We start from the raw sequence: 7,866 nt of genomic DNA, 5'->3' as shown, positions 1-7,866 counted from the left end.
TCTCTACATGGTTCTCCACACAAATTTTATAAAACGAAATAGAAAATTAGGTTCCAATAGGTTCTTTGAGCCACTCTCCACTAGTGAAGTAGAGCTATATCAAATTGCCAACTTAGTATTCTCTCCGTTCCAAATTATAAGATATTTTTGGTTTTTTTAAATACGTAGTTTTTACTATACACTTAAATATACACTATATCTAGATATATAGTAAAAGTAATGTATCTAGAAAAGCCAAAACATCTTATAATTTGAATTTTTATTACAGGTTTCTCACCTCTTCCTACGTGAGTGGTGGCCCTCCATGGCCCAGGACCCAAACAAAAGACTTGTCGATGCCTACCTCCCATGCAACCACCACGCTATCTATCACAATGGTGCCCACCACGGCTTGTCGACCTCCCCGTCTACTCGTTTGAGGATTTGCTTGCATGGTTGAGGCTAGCACCGCAGAGGAGCTCCTGCCTAGAGCCAGAGTTTTTTTTTTTTTTTTGAAACAGAGTCAGAGTTTCTCCCTCAAAAGCAGTCATAAAGCCATAAACCTCACGCGGTCTCCATGGTACAGACGGAGAGGCACTCTACCGCCACACTTATTAAAGAAAAAAGATGAAACCGGATCACACTTATTAAAGCCATAAACCACACTTATTATACGAACAAACATTGCAAATGCGAATTCAGGTAGTAGTTTGTTTCTAGGATTTAGAGTCAGATAGAAACAGTGGCGGATGTGGCAAAAATTGACACTCATCTCAAATATGCATCAGAAATCCAACTTTGAGGGTATTTGAATTAGGATATAGTACAGATATTAAATATCTAGATTCATATACAGGTTATTCATTCAGTATTTAAACCTCATTAGGACAAATGGATATCGTGAAATATACATTACGTTTTCATCCCTTACCGCTAACCGCACTGTTTGCCCACCTGCATGACAGCGAAGTTAACTGATGCAGCTCGATGCTATGTGCCTCATTCTGGCTTGGAATGCTGCTACTAGATACAGTAACAAAAACATGGATGCATAGCTTACTACTAGTACTAGCGAATAAGACACTGACAGTTGGAAACCTCCTACACATTGTCAAATACCAATACCAATACCAAGAACCTTTGACATGAAAAAACAGCGTTAGCTGGTTTTGATGCAGCAACAAGCTAACACCAGAAGCAAATGAAAAAAAGTGACACAAATCTCTGAAAAATGCGGGAGCTATATCCTCCAAAACATCATACAGCGATGCAATTCCTGTCAGCGTTGTGGTTCTTTGTTTCGTTCTTAGGGGTGTTAGGGCTGTACAAGAAGATTAACAAAAGCAAGGCCTCAAAAGCACTGCACATTATCCTTTTGGATTAGGTGCTTACAGGGTCCCTGTTAGCGTCAGTTCGCTCTCACAAGTAACTTGCCTAGCTGTTCATACAGCTCATGCTGCTCCTCAAAGGTCAGATTCCGTAGTATCTGCATTGAAGGGTGTGCTGTTTAGCAACTAGATATCTTTATGGAGCAAAGGAACTAAAGTTAGCATGCAGGTATGGCAAAACCCAGATTACCTGCTCTAGGATTGTCTCAACAGATAAGTCCTGTACCATCACAAATGACTGGTAATAGATGTACGCGAAGACAGCCATGACCATCTACACGACATATTTTGGAGTTTCTCAGCCAAAAAAAGAGGAAAAAGAAACACTACTGCAAACTACCAGATTTCACATTGGAAAGCATACACAAATTGTTTTTGAAAAAAAAAAACATAGTTGAAGTCTGAACTGCATGCAGAGAGAATGAGCATAACTACATACTTTTCGTAAGGTCTGGAATTGGCAGCAAAGCCTGATTCCCAATAAAAATAATATTTATGAGCATGCACAAAGACACATTCTTTTTTAATCACCAATTCACACTAAATATATTACAGAGAATACACTAGAAGCAAACTAGAAGTTACGTTCAGAGATCAATTTAACCCATTCAAAATCACCACTAACAAATGTGTAACCTTTTGGAAACAAAACAAGTTAGAAGTACATACTTGGCAGTCCATCCTATCTGTAAATCCACCATGACCAGGTATGCTGTCCCCAAAATCCTGAATGTATAAACATAATGAGATTTTGAGGGTGATATATATTTCCAACAAATAATTCCAAACAAAATAAGCACCTTAAATTTGAATGCCCTCTTGAAGCCACTTGCAAAAAAGCCACCGAAGGGTGCTATTATTGAAGCAAACAAGCCAAGAGCTAAGGCATGCCATTGAACGGGCATAACTGCAATTTCTCTCCATGGAAACTGCACAGTACCAATAAACTAATTGGAGCAACAACTAGAACAGATGGAATGTAACTGTTTCCAATTGAGAATTTGAGTTAGGCTCGAATTGCTTGCTTACCCATTGTGGCATCCATCCAGGTAGATCATAACTTTCTGGTGTAAACATAGGACCTGGGTCACAATGAAGCCATCCAGTTGATAAATCCTATAGACAGAGTAATGAAATAAGGTAAGTTCAGTAAGCTCAGTAGAAATACATTTAGATCACATTTAAATGGGTGCTGCTCAATGACAAAGGAGGTAGTTACCACTGTTACAATTGCTCAATACACCATTGGTATGTCTATAACATATGGACCTGGGCCCCATATGTCAATGACAGAGGCGATGGGAAATACGGGATTGAGCAATTTGCAACGGCAGGTGAAAAAAATCATCCAAGAGGAACTATACCTTTCTTGGGCATGTCAACCACTGGAAATGGCCCATGAAATTAGCAAGCTGCCAAAACAGGAAAACTAAATTAATAGTGCTAGACCCAATTATTCAAAAAAGTATTAGCAAACATACAAAATAAGGCGTTTAAATGCACAATCTCGCTCACCAGTCAAAGTGTTAAAAACACACTACACTGAAATCATCACAGATTCATTCATTTGATAAGAGGATCAATAGTTGTTTTTCAATGACACAAGGTTTGGAGCTTTCTGTTCACCCTCTAGCATACATTTTTTCTGACTAATAACTAATTTCATAGAAAGTATGCCCAATTGCAGTGCAGCAGGCTGAGGCACCAACCAAACAACCCCCCACCATTTTCCAGCCCATTGGTGATACAAAATAAACTGTTGCGACAGGACATGCGGATATTGAAAATTTTACAATTTATAGGTGTTCATAATTCAGATAAGCAGGCATCTCATACATTTGCAGAAAGAAGGCAACCAAAAAAACCATTGAACAAAGATATTTATGCACCACATATTTTGGTTACATGGAAATTGGTTAGCAATAGCAAACAGAGATAATTTTAGAAGACCAGTAAGTATTTACTGACCACAAATGCAGAAAACAATGTTGTCACTGATGCACCTATAAATCCTTCCCATGTTTTCTTTGGAGAGAGCTTGATCAGTGGTGTTTTCCCAAAGAAGAATCCAAAGAAATATGCAGCAACATCATTGATAGCAATTAACGAAGCTGGGAGGAGGAACCTACAAAAGCATCTTCTTTATGTCAGCCTTACAACTAATCACATACGGCCCGGTTGAATGTGGGACCTGAATCAGATTTCAAACAAATAGTAACAAACCCCAGAGAAATGCACCCCCACCCCCACCCAGAATCCAGGCATAGTTTAGCTGTCCAAGCTTTATCAATACCAATCATGTAGTTTGGCAAGTGCACAATCTCAAAACTAAATGAAGATAAATGGAGTAAAGAAAAAATCAATAGGTATGAAGATCTTAAAAACAGAACTGGTACAAAAGCAGATAAAATGCTTTTTCCCTCTTCTTTACACAAGATAAGTTGATGCTGCATTCCATTGGCACTTGAGAGATCACAAGAATAAACAGAATAGCCTGTATTAATATTGTCTTGGATCCATACATAGTTATGAACATCACCGGAATCATTCAGCTACTTGCTTGGTACATGAACCCTACGTACTTCTTGAAAGAACGATCACTCTTTAAACTAGTAACTTTGCAGCTAATTTCTTACAGGTCTCATTAAGTTTAAGTCATCAACAAAATTTTATGAGAAAAATTATTAGCACAAGCATAAAGTAGGAATTAGTATGCCCTCCAGTCATGAATACATGTCATAGATTGTTTTGTTTGTCCAAAATATCATGTATTCAATGACTGTAGGATGTAAACAACATTTTAGGCTCCTAAGCTGGTATTCATAACTATGTCTCGTTCAAGCATAGCACTGGCATCCATATTATACTATCAGATCAAAGCATTAAAGCATGCTGTAAGATGCAAACTTACCAGAATATTCCATCAAAAATGTTTGCCACAGTGAAAGATGACTGGGCAAATACCATGAGAAGGATCATGTGAGTCCATGAATATTGACTGAACTGGTACTTGTATGCCTTTTTCTTTAGTGTGATAATAAACCAAACAAAACCTGGATAACAAATAAATTAGTATGGTGGCAACAAGCAAGCAATTTTCAAACTTTATGAGAATGCATTTGCGTCATTTATTTGTAAACGACAGCTTAAGAATTTATGTGCTATAAAAGCTTAAGTGCTTAAGGACCCAAACTTAATGAGACCAACATAAAGGATTATATTGCATTGTACAGTCACATCATACACAACCACTCAATAAACATAATAAAACCACCTTTACTCAATAAACAAAATAAACTAAAACGAACATCCTGAACTGGAGAACGAGGGAAGAACTGTTCCTTGTTACTCTAGAAAAGTCGCTAATCAAAGTCCTGTTTGAGGAGATTTGATGGCACTACGTCTCCAGCCTAAAGTTCTAAACACATCTACCAAAAGGGAAATGGACCAAATTTCCTTGACAGTCTGAACACTCACTGGGTCCAATGCCTGCTTATCAAACCAAGAACTAATAAAATATTGAAGTTCCTTAATGCTTGTAGCTTGTGACTTTTTCATGACCATTGTTTGGAGAAAAAATGAAAATGGTCACTAGTTACCTGCTATGTAGAGAAAGTAGCAAATAAACATCTGGTACTTGATGAGCCTGCTCACCAGCTTGTATAACAACTTATCTGAAGTCACCGTGTTAACAAGCTGATGGCTAAGGAAGCGGCCATAGGTAAACAGCATCGCAGGTAAAGAAAAAATGCCTGTCACATCACAGATTAAAATGTAAACGCCAGGTCATCCAATGCATCAATCAATCAGCCATATATCCTACAACCACCTCACCAGTTGAGCATCCTGAACCCTGGGAGCTGCCGGTCCTCATTGGCCTTCCGGAGAAGGTTGAAGAGCTCCTTGGCCATGAAGATTTGGACGACCACCACCATGGCCCAGATGTAGAGATGCCCCATATATATCAAGAACACGACCCCGGCCATCATCCACAGTGAGGAGTAGGTACGAACTAGCATCGACTTGTACTTGTTCTGATCGTTCGAGAGCAGGTTGGCGCCATTAGTCGTGTTCACGTCGCTTGGAACCTAAACAATAGAATAACAAAGGACGCGCAAAGATCGCAAGATGAGTCCTCCACCTCTAAAGCCAGGAACAGAGAGGCATTTCTCATTTATGTATGGATAGGTAGAACAGATCACCTCGTTGGAGCGCTTCCGGTGCCTAAGGCGGCCACCGTGCGTCGGGCTCGGGGTGCCCGGCGTCCGGTCGCCGGCGCCGGTGTCCCTCTGCATTTCTTGCGCCCTGCAGCGTTCCTCCGAGCAAGCGTCGGTTAATTACCAAGAGAATGACAGATCGATCCAGGGCCTGCTGGGTGGGTCAATGGTCATGGGCGGACGGATCTCCACTCTGCAGCAGTTCAATGCCACTAGCGGGATAGGGGGACTGCGCCACTAGCGGATGTACACTTGGATGCGAGGACGGCTGGGTTGCTATGCGCCGTCGCCGGCGGTGAGGCACAGCAAATGGTGGCGGGCTAGCGGCGGTAGGAGAGAGAGAGACAGACAGACAGAAAGAGACAGGGATCACCGTCCGAAGTCCGCACAGCAATTCGACAAACCCTTGGTTCCCCCTCAATTGAGCGGCTCGCCACTTTTGCCTCTGGACTGGATCACGGTAGAACTGAAGACACGTTTTGAAATTGGCAATTTGAATTTGAACTAAGGATCTATTTATTCGGGGATGCATTCAGCATTTGGAATGTGCGATATATTGCTAGCATTTGAAATTGAATATACGTTAAGTCTTTATGTCATGGTAACAATAATTTGACATTTATCGCATACAGAGACGCAAACTCAAGGACTGAAAATATGTTATTGCGCACATCTTTTTCCTGGTCCTATCTTTTTTTTATCGAGTACAACGTATACACGCGTGCGCGTCCAAACAGACACAGAGAAGAGATTAGGAAGCCCCCTAGTCTCCGGTGCGCGAAAAACGCACACCAAACATGCGTCTACCTAGAATCTCTGCGAATAAAAATTACCTTTTGATATCGTCTACCCGGCTAGCTTTGGATTCACCTCTACGTGACCCATCCGGCGATTCCGCAACCGCGTCCCACCCCTCTCTTCCCCGACTTCCCGCACCCGCGCCCCACCCCTCTTTTAGGTCCCGTTTGGCAGGGCTTCACTTCTACAGTGAAGCCATTTTTTTTTGCTTCAGCTCCACAAACGGCTCTTGCAGTGGAGCCGAAGCCATTTTAATATCACATTTGGCAAAACGGCTTCACTTGTCTATCATGCATGGTTAATTGTCAAATCTACCCTTGTATAGATACATGTAGTTACATGTGCAGGTGTACGTATCTTCATTTGGTTTCATCCGAGTAAATTTGCATTTTAAAATTGTAATTTAAAGTTTACAAATTATAGTCAGAATTCAAAATTACAATTAATAAAAAATTGAAACCATACAGAATTAGCAAGCAACGCATTCTTTTTTGGAGTACTGTTCCGTTCAAACAATAATCATGCTCGTTCAAGGTGATGATATAATACAAAAATCATATATCCTGATATAATGCAAACATATATAATCATGATGATCTAGAAAGAAAAATTGCTCGAGCAAGGTCATCACGAAATTTATCCATATTCCGATCACTAGATTCAGTAGTTGATGTATCACTGGTGTGCGAACCAAAATGCTTTCTATACCTCCGAGGTATAGTGGGCACATAATCCGGATTCCGATCGCATTTGCTAAAATCTTTATCCTCCGAACTGTTCTCACGGATGAAATTATGTAGACACATGGTTGCGGCGACAATCATCTTCTGCTTCTCCATCGGGTAACTCGGCATATTAAGAAGGATCCTCCGCTTCATCTTCCACACACCAAATAAGCCTTCGACCACATTTCAAATACTTGAATGCAAATGGTTAAACCACTCTTGTTCACCCCTTGGAGCAGGACCCCTCCGCCAATCCGGCACATGGTACCTCTCACCCTTATATGGTGTCAAGTACCCTGGTCTATTTGGATATCCGGCATCAACATGATAATACTTTCCTGCATACAATTGAGCAAAAGTGAATTGCACGAATGTACTATACAATTAAACTTTTAAAAATCTAACATGTTGCTTGTACATACCTAGAGGGGGGTGCGGGAATTTGTCGTGGTCATGCCTAAGTGCATGAAAGAGAACACTCGTGTCATGCATAGATACGGGTTGTCCAATAGATGCATATGTGAAGCGCATGTCAAAATCAACAATAGCTAGAACATTTTGCGTCGGTTTGCGACTTCGACCAATAAATCTAATGAGGTCATTTGGAGGCGGTGTAGCTGAGATATGAGTACCATCTAGAGCTCCAATGCAATCTTTAAAATGAGGCATCATCCTACTATCATTACTTATCCTAGGATGTGTTGTACGGAAGTTAGGATCAATAGGCCTTATGTAGTCCTCACACATGGACACCAAACA

The 7,866-nt window shown here is 40.7% G+C and overlaps 1 pseudogene; it reads right to left on the bottom strand.

The window, feature by feature from the left end:
• Positions 1–791: 791 nt before the first annotated feature.
• Positions 792–5,974, bottom strand: LOC136546029 (phosphatidate cytidylyltransferase 1-like; annotated as a pseudogene).
• Between the last annotated feature and the right edge of the window lie 1,892 nt (positions 5,975–7,866).

The sequence above is a fragment of the Miscanthus floridulus genome, chromosome 3 (genome assembly GCF_019320115.1).
Source record: "Miscanthus floridulus cultivar M001 chromosome 3, ASM1932011v1, whole genome shotgun sequence".
Taxonomy (NCBI): Eukaryota; Viridiplantae; Streptophyta; class Magnoliopsida; order Poales; family Poaceae; genus Miscanthus; species Miscanthus floridulus.
Note: the sequence above shows the minus strand (reverse complement) of the source record. Positions and strands in the feature narration are given on the sequence as shown.